We start from the raw sequence: 14,317 nt of genomic DNA on the forward strand, positions 1-14,317 counted from the left end.
GTATGTTGTGCTCGGGCCAAACCGCCGCGCTGAGTTCAAAGGGAACTTGCACCTGTTTATTTAGGATCATAACTCATACTGACGAACAAAACTTCGCTAATTGGACAAACTATGTGTTTAATTAATTAACCACAATTTGGAAACCACATTAATTTTAGAGAGATTGGATTACGTAATAAATATATATATGTAGTAGGTAGGAGTAGGATTAATTGACCAATTAAACCACCATTTTTTTTAAAAATTTTACGTATTATTAATCTATAAATTGTATATACAGATGTCAATCACAATATAATTAATATTATAATAGTATTTACATATATTGTGTAATGTAATCTTATGTATTGTCTTATGTATTGTAAATATTTTTTATCAATAAATGATCGTATCGTATCGTATCGTATGTAAAAAATAATTCTTAAATATTGGAGAATAAACTACTAATATATTATGCTTAAATACATATTTTTCAGAACAAACTTCCACGTAATCGTATTTCATTGTTATAGTTGTCCTTAAGAGTCCCCGGCAAGCTCGGTTCTCCATACAAACGTCGTTACGCTCTCATTTTAAAACGACTAGCTAGATTGCTCTGAAACTTTGTACTTACAATAGGATAAGGTGTATAATTAGTTTATGTAGCTTCAGATACCATAGTAAAAAAGATACAGCAAATCTAAGTTTTTCATACAAAATTTGTTTTTGCTCTATTTAGTTTGTTTTATATACTAGAGGTATATAAACTAATTACATACCTAGATATACCTCATGTCATTGTATGTGCAAAGTTTCATTACAATCGAACACGTAGTAAAATTAGAATGAAACTCCGTTTGTATGGGAAGGTGAAATTCGGCCGAGCTTGCCGGGGACTTAATTACCCATTTAGATGAAACCTCACTACCTACAGGGGTTAAGAATAAAATAGGTACGTGTGTATAAAATTCAAAGTGGTTTTGGTACGTGCACACTACCACTCCACTACCTAATAGTATTAGTTGGATAAAAAAACAATTTATCAGAAATAAGTTATATATAAAACAAATGCTTACCTTCGGGGTAATTCATGCCTACATTTATTCATCGATAAATACTCGACCTGCCGGGCTAGCACATGATTGGCGAGACAGTTTCTCGCCGCGAGATAGACTACCCGTCCCTCTTTAATTTATACAGTTAGGAAAAGACGGATAGTCTATCTCGCAGCGAGATAGTGTCGCGCTAATCATGTGCTACTGGCACAGTTTGATTTATTGACTCTTTTCATGTATATTTTACCGGTAAAACAAAATATCGATTCTAGCGGCCCCAACTTCCTTCAAGCTACGAGTATACCGGGTGTTTTCTGTAACAGGAGCAATAAATTAAGCCTACAGCTGTACTCCTCAAACCATAGATATATCCCTCAAACTAACCAACATTTGTTCAGCAACTTTTAAAAATAACTTGTATTTTGATTTTCATTACACTTTAAAGTTTATTCTAAGACGCAATGTATTGCAAAATTTGTTATGTTTAAAGGGTGACAAGCAACGTCAAACACACAGATGGCAGCGTACATTGAAAATAATATTTAATTAGTATTAAAAAGGTATAATCTAAAAATTTCATAATTTTAAAAAGTTGTTTTTTTTGTATGAAATAGGAGGCAAACGAGCAGACGGATCAACTGATGGTAAGCGATTACCGCCGCCCATGGACACCCGCAACACCAGAGGGGTTGTAAGTCCGTTGCCGTCCTTTAAGATGGGAATACGCTCTTTTCTTGAAGGTTTGAAGGTCATATCGGTCCGGAAATACCGCAGGCGACAGTTCATTCCACAGTTTAGCTGAACAAATGTTAGTCATTTTGAGGCGTACAGCCACACAATCCAGTTTAATTTATTGCTCCTGTTACAGGAAACACCGTGTATATTAAATAGTTCATATTTTTTAAATAATATGCTACATTGTATGAATTGTGTATCCTCAGTAATTTTCAAAAAATTACTTAGGTTACAATTTAGAACCAGTACGGCTACCATCAGTTTGACACTCACATATTCGCTAGCGTGTGTGCTACTTACTTTCTATTATACATCTCGCCCGTATTCGCATTAGTGCGAGCGAGATGTATAGAAAGAAAATTACGCAGACTAATTAATATGTCACTTTGACACTTCTAAGGCAGTCGTGGTAAGGCTTAGCTATTAGCTAAATCCTTTGTTAAGCAAACTATGTCAACGATTTTATCCTGAAATAAACTTAGTTCAATTTGCTATTCATTAAACACACACATGTGGCGTTCTTAATGTGAATAGAACAAGTTCACTTCCTAAGCGTTAAAACCTCAACGGGAATAATTAGATTAATTAAGCAGAATATTTAGATTCGAGGCAATGGCTGACTTGCTGCATTTGCAATAATTATAGCCGTTGCACTGGAAATTATACACTCAAAGCAGCAGTTTGATAATTTATGTAGAGTATAGGGCTCCGCTGCAGCGACAGACAGGCAAAGTATTAGTTTTAGTCATTACTTCAAGTTTCTTTGGAAATTAGTAGTGGGAACTATGACTATTTTATAAGGAAATGGCGTTTAAGTGTTATTAATTAGTGGCTTAGCTTGTGGGTTTGTATTATTTAATTCCTTACGGTTCACTTGTGTACAGGTTACCACGCGGCTATATGCAATATATAAGTGTTTAGGACAACATTTGCTAGCATTTTGCGATCATAAAAAACATGCTCAAAACATTTCAGTATTTAACTGAAGATCTACTTTTCGTCAAACAATTCCCAACGGTTGGCTACTCGCAAGCGTGTAGACATCTCGAAAACCCCAGTGTACTCGTAACGTGACCGTGAGATCCGTAATAATCTAGCTATGCGTAATCGGAGAGCTTACTTATACCGGATTCTTTAGCCCTTTACACGCGTATGATAAGTTAGCGATTTTAATATTTTTTCAATAATATATTACAGCGCCATTCCGTGTTCACACAGTATTAGTTATTCTGTGACACAGTGAACACTGTGTGACGAAACCTCATTAAATAAAACAGCTGTCCGTGTAGCATTTATATTCTTATTAATTCGTGCAAGTGCTTCGCGGTTTTGTGTGTTTTGATACTTTTGATCAGTGTATTGATGTAAATGTTGTTTTTAAATATTGATGTTAATTTCGTACTCTAATACGCAGATTGAAATTAAAATGTATGTATAGTTGGATATCTTGTCTACTATTGATTTCCTATTATCATTCTCATTTTCCAATCATTAAGTTAAGATTATAAACCTGATTTTAATACCATAAATTAAATCATTTTTCGAAAATTATTTATTAAGGTATTCTCTACCAGTCAACCAAAGAGTCAGTCAAGAGTTTCTTATATATTTTTTTTATTCCATTAACTATCATAATTCCGAAGTATTTTCTTATTAATTTGGAAATAGTGTAACGCGGTATAAAACGTAACATTCTTAAAAATACCATGGTACATATTACTTTAGGTGAATATACTCAGAACACGAACCATTGTAGGTGTACAACATATTCGAAGTTTAGTTAATGTGTTCAATCAATCTTCCCATAAGTTTGCGCACCGTCGGGCAAACTGTACCTATTGTCTGACCACCAAGTCGGCACACTCGTATTCATCACAAGTTGTCTACTAAGATAATGCTTTGTTTGCTGACTAAGAACAGGGAAGTACCTACTTTAAGTAGGTACCTTGTACCTGCCTCGTAACTGTAAACTTCGTATAGATTGCTCACTTCGTACAAAGATAAAAACCTATTTATCATCATCTTCCTCGCGTTGTCCCGGTATTTTGCCACGGCTCATGGGAGCCTGGGGTCCGTTTGGCAACTAATCCCAAGAATTGGCGTAGTCACTAGTTTTTACGAAAGCGACTGCCATCTGACCTTCCAACCCAGAGGGGAAACTAGGCCTTGGTGGGATTAGTCCGGTTTCCTCACGATGTTTACCCTCACCGAAAAGCGACTGGTAAATATCAAATGATATTTCATACATAAGTTCCGAAAAACTCATTGGTACGAGCCGGGATTTAAACAGCCGACCTCCGGATTGCAAGTCGCACGCTCTTACCGCTAGGCTAGGTTATAAAAACCTATTTATAAGAAGTTTTAACCGAGCTTTGCGAAAACTTATTTATTTTAAACTTAATATTATTAAGTATGAAAACTCATGTATGGAGCGAGCACTCTATGCTTACTTATTTCTATGGTATAGGTAAGTGGCGCAAAGTACGTAACTCGAAATTTGAACTTACACTGCTAAGCAGATCAGTGCGGCTACCATCAGTTCGGCACTGACATAAAAGCTAGCGTAAACGTAACTTACTTTCTATGCACCTCACTCGTACTGACATATTAGTGCCACCGAGATGCATAGAAAGTAAATTACGTAGACTTTTGTATATGTCAGTTTTGACACTGTCACTGACTCATGGTACGGGTACTGGATAGTAATTGAATCACTCGTCTTGGCAGTTAGTACTTATTGTGCATTTTCGCTTTTACAGCAAATACATATTGATTACAGTTAACAAACACGCCCTTTAAGGGGGGGGGGGGGGAAGGGCCTTACCTACACCAATATACATCTTTCTAGCTTTATTGGCTTTCATTAGTCAATAAGCTATAATATGGTTCAATACCTAAATTAAGGATAGCTTTTTACTAATTTACTTATTCTACAACATTATGGTTTTTAGGTGAATATTACCTTATCTAATGTACAATAAGTACCTATATAAAAAAAACGACACAGACAGTCTTATAATGATGATATGTAGATTTTGTATTCCCGGATTTGATAACGCTCACTGCATGATGCGATGCCACAAGAAACCTTTACGCCGACTTTCCTCTACACGGCTGACTTATTACGTTAAAAGGCATGGGGTAGCTTTAGAAAGATTTATATAAAACGTAGTGCAAAATAAATATTTCTTCAAAAGAATGTACAATACAGACACATTCACAATCATATACAATATTCATTCGTATAAATTTCATTTAGAGTAGTTCATAGAACTCAAAATAGTTCCACGACCGATGCATAAAGGAGAAAATTTGGATTCGTTTCAGTTTGCGTTTAAATATTTGACGAGGTTCGACCGGGCGGCCGCTGACCCTCACCGCAGCCATAGGGTTGAACACTGTGTTTATTTAGGGAAAATATACAAAAAAAATCTAAAAGCATTCGATTGAAATGTTTGACCTGTCGTCGCATCTTTTTATTAACAACAGCGACCATAGGTTATTGTCGATATAATGTGTGAACGGGAAATGAGGACTACGTTTCTATGAAAAGGCGGTTTCGCACGGGTCCTCCACATTCGTCTTAAAAAAAACTACACGTTAATAGGAATTTAACAATCTTTTTATTCCAGTCGTAGATGTATAACGTTCCTGAATATGAAAGCTTTTATTATTTTTCCTCTGTAATCTTGTCTCCGTATACTTATTATATTTATAATTATTAGAGAGGCCTTTGAGAACATTATTATAAAATATAATATAAGAAAAGGAAAAATGTTGACTGTGACAAGTGGACGGGATGTATAACCACAGGAAAAAAAATATGTTTAACATATCTGAAAGCAAAATTTTAAAATGTAACACGAATAAAAACTGCTAGTCAAATACCTGATGAATAGTGATCAAGGCCGTCTCTTTCGTTGATATTGAATGCATGGGTGCCGCCTTTTCTTAATTGTTTAAAAATCGGACAAGTGCGAGTCGGACTCGTTCACCGAGGTTTACAAATTAGATTTTTAGTACCTATATGGCTATATGTTGTTGTAGCGGCAACAGAAATATCTGTGAAAATTTCAACTGTCTAGCTATCACGATTCTTGAGATACAGCCTGGTGATAGACATACAGACGGACAATAAAGTCTTAGTAATAGCACAGAATAAATAATAGTATTATCATACAGAACGGCCACGCACCGCTCCGCCCCGACTCGAATTACCTCGCCCCGCGACAGCAGATTGACGGCCGTTTGCCGGCCGCTCAGTACTATTTTTAAGCAACTTACACAATGACGCATGCCGCGTATACAGACGTGCCGTTCACACGTAGAAACGCAAGTGATTTTTGATGTATAGCGTTTCCGCCCTGTGGTAATAGGGTCCCGTTTTTACCCTTTGGGTACGGCACCCTAATAAAAATTAAAACTAACTTACTTTCACGCTCACTGAAAGTTAGTATTTAGTACATATGAAACGACGCGCCAAAAGCGTTCTGCCACCCTTGAATACTTATCCAAATAAATCGAGATACAAGTGTATCTCGACGTATCGCGATTAAAAGTATCTGCTAATAAAACTGTTAATTGTTCTATAATTATATATATCTATTTTTGTTAAGCGTTACGAGAGTGGTTGATATTTTTTACTTTTCATGCTGCCTGTCCTATGTACTAAATGTATTTGAACAGTTGGCGATCATAGGTACATAAATGTAACTCTGGCGACACTTACACCAGCAACTGTCTGAAGGAGTCTATTCTTATCTCGCAGTTCAAGTTCTAGTTTTGACCTAGGTACCTAGTCTTGGCATTTAATGTTATTTAAAATGGATGCAGTTTTTTATTTATGTTGCCACTTGTTAAATAAATGGTCACAATAAAAAGACCGAACACACATAAGTCAGATAATTATAAACTGAAATAGATATCATACACTAAAGAAAAAGTGACCAAGTCTACCGGTGGCCGAGGCGGGAGTCGAACCCGCGTCTTCAGCTTACGCGGGCTACGCGGCTAACGTCCTGACCACTAGACCACCCGGCCACGGCGGTTCCCGTCTCAAATTATCTGGTGTATGCTATCTTTGATTTGTTCCCTAGTTGAATAAGTCAGATAATGTTATGTAGACTTCCAGGCCAATTCGAACGAACACTGGCATCAGAATGATATTTAAATCATTTTATCGTGCATTTCGCTCGTACTGTGTCCGTACGAACAATGTACATGTATACATGTATTGGCGCGGGCGAGACGCAGGACTAAATAACAATAATTGAAATATCATTCTAATGCCAGTGTACGCTCGAAATAGCCTGTTCTATTAAAAGATAACACATTCACATAATTTACTTAATCGCATGGCATTTAAATAATCTAATATTCACTCACGTGGATTTCGTCAGGTGCGCTTGAATAGCCCGATCATCAATTACGGCCGTCATTTCAAAAACCAATACCGTAATTTTCACAATTATAACCCTTTTTGAAATTATCGAGCAAAGATAATTGATGTGACAAGTTGATAAGTGACAACCCTAAGTTAAGTATGCTCGTAGAAGTTTACTTTTTAATAATGAAATGCAACACGAGTGGAGGTTCAATAACGTGATAGCGCAATTTATGGCGGCATTAAAGAGAGTAATGATGGCCAGTAACGGGGACATGTTAGCCCTTGAGCTGTGCCCCTATTTGAGTTCGGGTTAGACAGATTGAATAAACATATTTTACACGTCGGCCATATGTCGGCTTAAGGATTCTGTAGAAAACCTCTACACAAGTGGAGATATAGCATAATATTGGTTATATGGAATGGGTTTTTCTAACCGATTTAAAAGCTCTTACAGCTCTCAAATACTTGGTTGAGGTAAGGAATTATATGAATGGGGTAGGTATTGAAGAATAGTCACATATTTAAAATTTTCAACAAAACTTTTTGTCTGGTTAATAACGTCATGGATAAGATTACAGAATGATGTGATGTGCACTGTACTAATATGTACCTACACTGTACTACAGTAACAATTAATAATACATAATGAGATTATTATTTAACTGGAGTAATTTCTACATGACTTTTGAAGAGCGTGTGTGAAATAATTCCCAACGTATTTGAATTTTAATCATATTAAAACAACATTACTATTGAAATATCTTTGCTTTTACTGAGGCTGATTCCATTTTATATGGTTTTAATTTTATTTTGATACGACTTTATCGTTTTAATGTGTATCGAACGCGCACCAATAAGTGCGAGCGAGATGCCTAACGAGACCACCCCTGGAGGCCTCTAGCGAAGAGGACAATCGTACAATCGACAAACGATGAGATGACAGATGCTACGTAATACCCCGGCGACATACTCGACGAGTGGTATGGGAAGTAGTGAGGGAAGTATGCAAGGCAGTATGGCGACCGATTACGAGTAGCGCGGCCACACTACGTCTCTGCCTACTTCTCTCGCTACTTGCCATGCCACTCGTCGAGTATGTGGCCGGGGTATAAAGTTACAAACTTCTCTACACAATGTTTCGATTGGCGTTTTCTATCAACGATTGTCATCTTTGCAGGAGCCTACCCCCTGATAGTGTAAGCCGTTCGCAAAAAAAAAACCGCAAATAGATGTACAGGTTAGCCGTTTGGCACCATATAGGTACCAAGTTTGGGCTCCTCCAGATACGACATGGCTGTTTTTTTTGTACAATATACCACAAATGATACGTGATATCCTCATTTCTAACCCCAAGAAATCAATGTTGAAAATAATTTCATTAAGTTTTTGTTTTATATTTTTCAATTTTACAAAGTGACACAGTTCTACTTCAATACCTACCTATTTTACGAGACTTATAGAACTGATATGATACGTTATATCCATATATCCAACAGGAAATACCTCTTTAACAGTTTAACTGCGCCTTTTCATCAGTTGGTATAGTTTGTTTAGTTTTTGACACAAAATGTTAAGGTTAAATTGTATCCTTCAGATACGATATAGTAGTAGTTGAAATTGGGGTCGAGCGGCTTCCACTATGATTGCATTTCGCTAGCAACAATCAGCTTTATTGGCGTACGCTGATTGGATTAGGTATCTCGCGCACACTTATTGCGCGTACGATGCCTGCACCCCCAGTGTAAATTTTATTTGATAGCGTAACGTGACGTACGCGCCATTAAGTGTAAGTGTGTGTAAGTGTCATTTTGTATGGGATTTCGAGTTTCCAAAACGTCCCGCTTGGCGCCGCTGTTCAAAATCCCATACATAAATGGACATTAACGCAAACGCAAATGCTCGTCACGAATAAAAATGACACTAGGGCACAGAATAATTTTATTAATAGTATTAGGTACAGAAGATTCACTCTCTAACAAAACGCGTCTGTGTAAATGACCGCTAGGTGGCGCAAGCGCGAACAGGCGTCCGTTCCGTAGCGGTGCGCGGCAACTACTATGGCTAGACACCAAAATTGGTGTGGGTCGAATGTACTTGTAGCGACGCGACGAAATCGCGGAGTGAGTCACACCTGACTAGGGGTACAGATGACATGACTCACGGTCGTATCAAAACAAGAAAACTCTATAAAATTGTTAGAACTGAATCGGCCTCACTGTTTTTGCATGTTTAATAGAGACGTTTAAGTACATATACACTGCACCATAAACGCTTATTAAAACGTTGACGTAAAGAAAAATACGAAGTGCATTCGTCATAATTCTTTTAGATTGGCGGTTTCGTGAGGCACGCGAAGGTAATCGCAGTATTTTCTAGTGGAAACCTACCTATGATTGCTTTGGTGATAACCCCTGTTTATATAACCAACAGTGTATATTTGACTCAGATGCTGATAAGAATAATGACAATAGAACCTATTACCTACGCTAAAGCCTATCAAAAATCACTTGCGTTTCTATGTGTGAACGGCACGTCTGTACACGCTGCATACGTCATTGTGTGAGTAAGTTGCTTAAAAACGTACCGAACGGTCGGCAAAAGGTCGTCAATCTGCTGTCGCGGGGTGAGGTAATTCGAATCGGGGCGGGGCGGTGCGTGGCCGTTCTGTATGATAATACTATTACTTATTCTGTGCTAAGGCTAACGATAGTTTAATTTTCACACCAAGGTGCGTAGCCAACGTGCAATCGTTAACTCTCCGTAGCAAAGGAAACGCAACTGTCACTGTCGCACTAGTGGGGAAGAGTGATAGAGAGAGATGACTATTACGATACGCTACGGAGCGTTAACGATTGGCACGTTGGCTACGCGCCCAGCTCGTAAATTCTTCAATAACTGATGGGAAAGTTGCATTTAAGTAACCGCAAGAGTGGCAAAGTAATCTGATGCAAATTTTGAGTTGTTCCTCATGTTGGTTGGTAGAATTTACTTTAAGTGGTGATTTAGAATGATTAGTATTTAAAAGTGTTCATTTGGATTTAATTTGTGATGTTTTATATTTAGTCTTTACTTTGCATTGGCGTGGTGAAAATGTTTGTATTTAGTAAAGTTTGTTGCAAGCCTTCGTGCCTTGAAACCTTTGTAATGCTCGAGATCCCATTGTTCGAACCACTCGCCGAACCTACGCTCATGTTTAAATTTTAGAATCTTTCGCAAGCTCGGGTATCATATTAGCACGAGGAGTTAAACAACAGATTTGTTAAACAAATAACTATAAGTTATGATTACACGAAAAAAAAACCGACAAGTGCGAGGCGAACTCGCCCACCGAGGTTTCCGTACTTTAGCTATTTATTATTATTATTTTTTAACAAATTTATAGTTTTCAGATTTTTGCCACTACATAGTATAAAACAAAGTCGCTTTCCGCTGTCTGTCTGATTTTAGTGTATAATTTTGAAGGTTTTAGTGTATAGGTATAATTTGTAAAGGTTTTGTGTAACCCGTGCGAAGCCGGGGCGGGTCGCTAGTGTAGTATAAGACAATATTACTTGCCAAATTTCATAGTTCTAAGTCAACGGGAAGTACCCTATAAATTATGATTGAAAAGAAGTATAAATGAAATATCCTAAGACATGAAAATTATTTAATTCGGTGATATATCAAATGCTCAGCCAATTTAATTTTAATGGATCTTTATGTTTTACACCTAATTTTATTAATTTTAAATTTTTATTGCAAATGTAAAATGTAAATTATACCTATGGATCAATGTTATCTGGAATATTATTTTTTTATTTTTTTTATTTACATACACACAACTATCAATTACAGGAAATCCTAATTCGACAGTATGGAATTGAAATTATTATTATATACATCTGAATGAAGCGATGTAGTAACGTGTTAGTGTCAGCATGGAAACAACGTATCCCTCTGGGAAGCCAGAGTGATTACTTGACGTATATCTCGTACATTTTATCGGACGCTTGAATGGATATCCATTTTCTCTCTTTGATTTTAAAACAATGCATTAATTTAGTTGGAGCACGAGAGCTAGGAACAGATTTCCATGACCAATAATATTACGGCATTCAAGGCATCAGCTGACGGTCTCTCCACCGCGATACAGTCTGCTGACGATATATTTTATTCACAATACTTAGCATATAAACTATCATCTGACAAAGTTTCAATTGGGATGTGATGACTAAATTTATTTATTTATTTTTCGTGTTTGGGTGGCTACTGTTCCTATCTAAACTGTTATCTCATCTGACAAAGTTTCAATCGGAATCCGATGACTAAATTCATTTATTTATTTTTTACCTCAGCAGCTCGAACAAGCCTACTTTCGTCACTCCCTGGAGTGAGGAAAGTGTGACTTTCCTCACTCCAGGGAGTGAAACAATGTAGCTTTTTAATTTAGTGAAGGCCATGAACTTCATACTTTTATTACACTTTTTTTTATGGTACGGTACGGTACGGGACGGTCCGGTCCGCTTCTAATATATATGTATGGTTCTAATATGTTCTCACTACTGAGGTGAAAAACATCCAAACACGAAATAGTTATTTGTGCAACAAGAGAGCAAAGTTATTTTACATCTCGTGTTTTTGAGTCCCTCGCTACGCTCAAGATTCTACCTTATAATTATAGAATCTTTCGCTTTCTCGGGACTCAAAATAAACACTCGCAAGAAAAAACAACTTTCCTCTCTCGTTGCACAAATAACTATTTCGTGTTTGGGTGCCGCTGTTCCTAAACCCACCAACGGAGCGGCAACTAACGCCCACGAGAGTTCATTACACATCGCTCTTGACCACTTTACGAGTTATCGCCCGGGATGCGATGATCGACGAAATTTTACTGTATTGTCTATCACGTTTGAATTCGTACAAACGTGATCTGCTGAGGCGATCGACATGTCATTTTCTATGACGGCTGATCGGTGATCACGTCGTGCTTTTCATAGAAAACGAAGCGCCGGAAGCTCCGGCCCGGCCCCGACCCGGTCTAGCGTGAGCCATCCTTAAATGTTTGGGAAGATTGATAAAACACACTGGTCGATCATCTGAACTCTGAATGCGTTCAACATTATGTATTGTGTTATATCAATATACGCCAAAGCGAATTTACTAAAATAGAAAAATGTCCGTGGAAAGTTCAAGGTATTTTTTCTGCACGTTTATTGGCAATCGTTCTGACCTTCGAGCAACACCGGCAGAGAGGAAAATGGGGACTACGCTTGTATGGAGAAGAGGTCGTTCCCTTTCGTCTTAAAGCTTTACATTATTCATCTTTCAATACCTATGTAGCTACGGCGGCGTAGCTCTCGTAGCAATCGTAGCTGAGAACAGCGTAGCTGCACAATGATGGTAGATAGATCTCGACTGGAGGCTCTCTAAAACTTGAAAAATCGAACACTAATAAGAGAGAGAGTAGTCGAGATTTCAACTGTCTAGCTATCACGGTTCATGAGATACAGCCTGGTGACAGACAGACGGACAGACAGACGGGCAGACAGATGGACAGACGGACAGTGGAGTCTTAGTAATAGGGTCCCGTTTTTATCCTTTGGGGACGGAACCCTAAAAAGGCTAGTCGTAGAAAAGGAGTAGGTACGTTCTGCGCCATGGGAAAGTACTCGTGAGATTAATTGATAGCAAAGAGCAAAAGAAATTGGCGACAAGCGATAAACTCGTATTTGATTCAAATTCAAGCAATTAATCATTGTGTCGCGCAATTAATACACCTTAAAGCGTACGAGCGAATATGTTTCCCTTTCAATACGGTAACATATCGATATTTTTTTTAATGTGCTGATATAACACATTAAAAAAAAATATCGTATCGTATCGTATATGGACAGATAGATACTGCTACTACATACTTTTCTTAAAACATGGTACAGTCGCCATCAGATATATCTGAGCGGCCGAGGCGATCACAAATATCTGAACACGCCTCTACTGTCAAGGCGTTAGAGTGCTTGTTCACATAATTTTGAGCACCTCGGCCGCTCAGATATATCTGATGGCGACTGTACAATGAGATGGTATAGATAACATATTTCTGAACTAAAACATATTTTGCTAGTTAGCATGCAAATGTACACTTAACCTAAACTTAACTAATACCTATCTAAATTCTACTAAAATGCAAACAAGTCATCTCTTGGTGTTGCCCAACACAGGCAAATTTTGCTTACCGGGCAGCACTATCCCCTACTTATAGACACCTGTATATTTTACGAAAATAAATAATTTTAATAATTAAAAAAAAAAAAAACTGGTGTAAAACATCTTAGTTATCAGCCAACGATAAAGTTGAGTTTTAAATAAATTAAGAGAATATTACGAAAAACTCAAACTCAGGGCCTACCGCGAAACACGAAAATAAAAATTTCGTTATCTGCCTCTCTTTCAATCTATAATATTCGAGGGATATAGATATAGAGGCAGATATAGAAATTTCGATTTTCGCGTTTCGGGGTAGACTCTCTGTAAACAAACCGCCATGATGCATCAGTCATAGCAAAGATAGATATAACTCCGTAATAGATGGATACAGTCTAAGGAAAAAACGTGCCTCGAAAATCACGAAAATTTGACTCTCGATCAGATGGCGCCACTAGTTTTGGCCTACACTCGTATAGAGGGCGTTGATTGTTTCGTTTGTTATTTATAATTTTAACGCATACCAGTGAAAGAACATGGGTCAAAATCATATAAAAAAAATTAATGCAAATAAAAAATAATTTATCCATATTTAAATACATTTTAACGTATTTTTTTAAATCTTCATTTTTAGTTTTAAAGTATGTCGATAGATGGCAGTGAATTTACAGTGGTTACAAAATTTACTATGACAGTACCGGTCTATCTTATTATATCCTCATTGGTCATAGTCAAAACTGGTCAAAAAACTGTTTAAGATATAGTGTGTATAAATTAATCTATGGTTTACAATATGTGCTAGTGCTGCACTCTGGCGGCAGACCATTAGAGTAATGTCCCCTTTGAATATCGCCCGTCATTTTAAATGAAAATATGACCGTAATTTAGGACCCATTTATTAGTCGAAAATGTAAGAAATACGAGTTTTTCTGTATTTATTTATTCGTTTAATAAATCATTATTACAAAAAAAAACGATAGAT

Source organism: Cydia strobilella, chromosome 1 (assembly GCF_947568885.1).
Source record: "Cydia strobilella chromosome 1, ilCydStro3.1, whole genome shotgun sequence".
Lineage (NCBI taxonomy): Eukaryota > Metazoa > Arthropoda > Insecta > Lepidoptera > Tortricidae > Cydia > Cydia strobilella.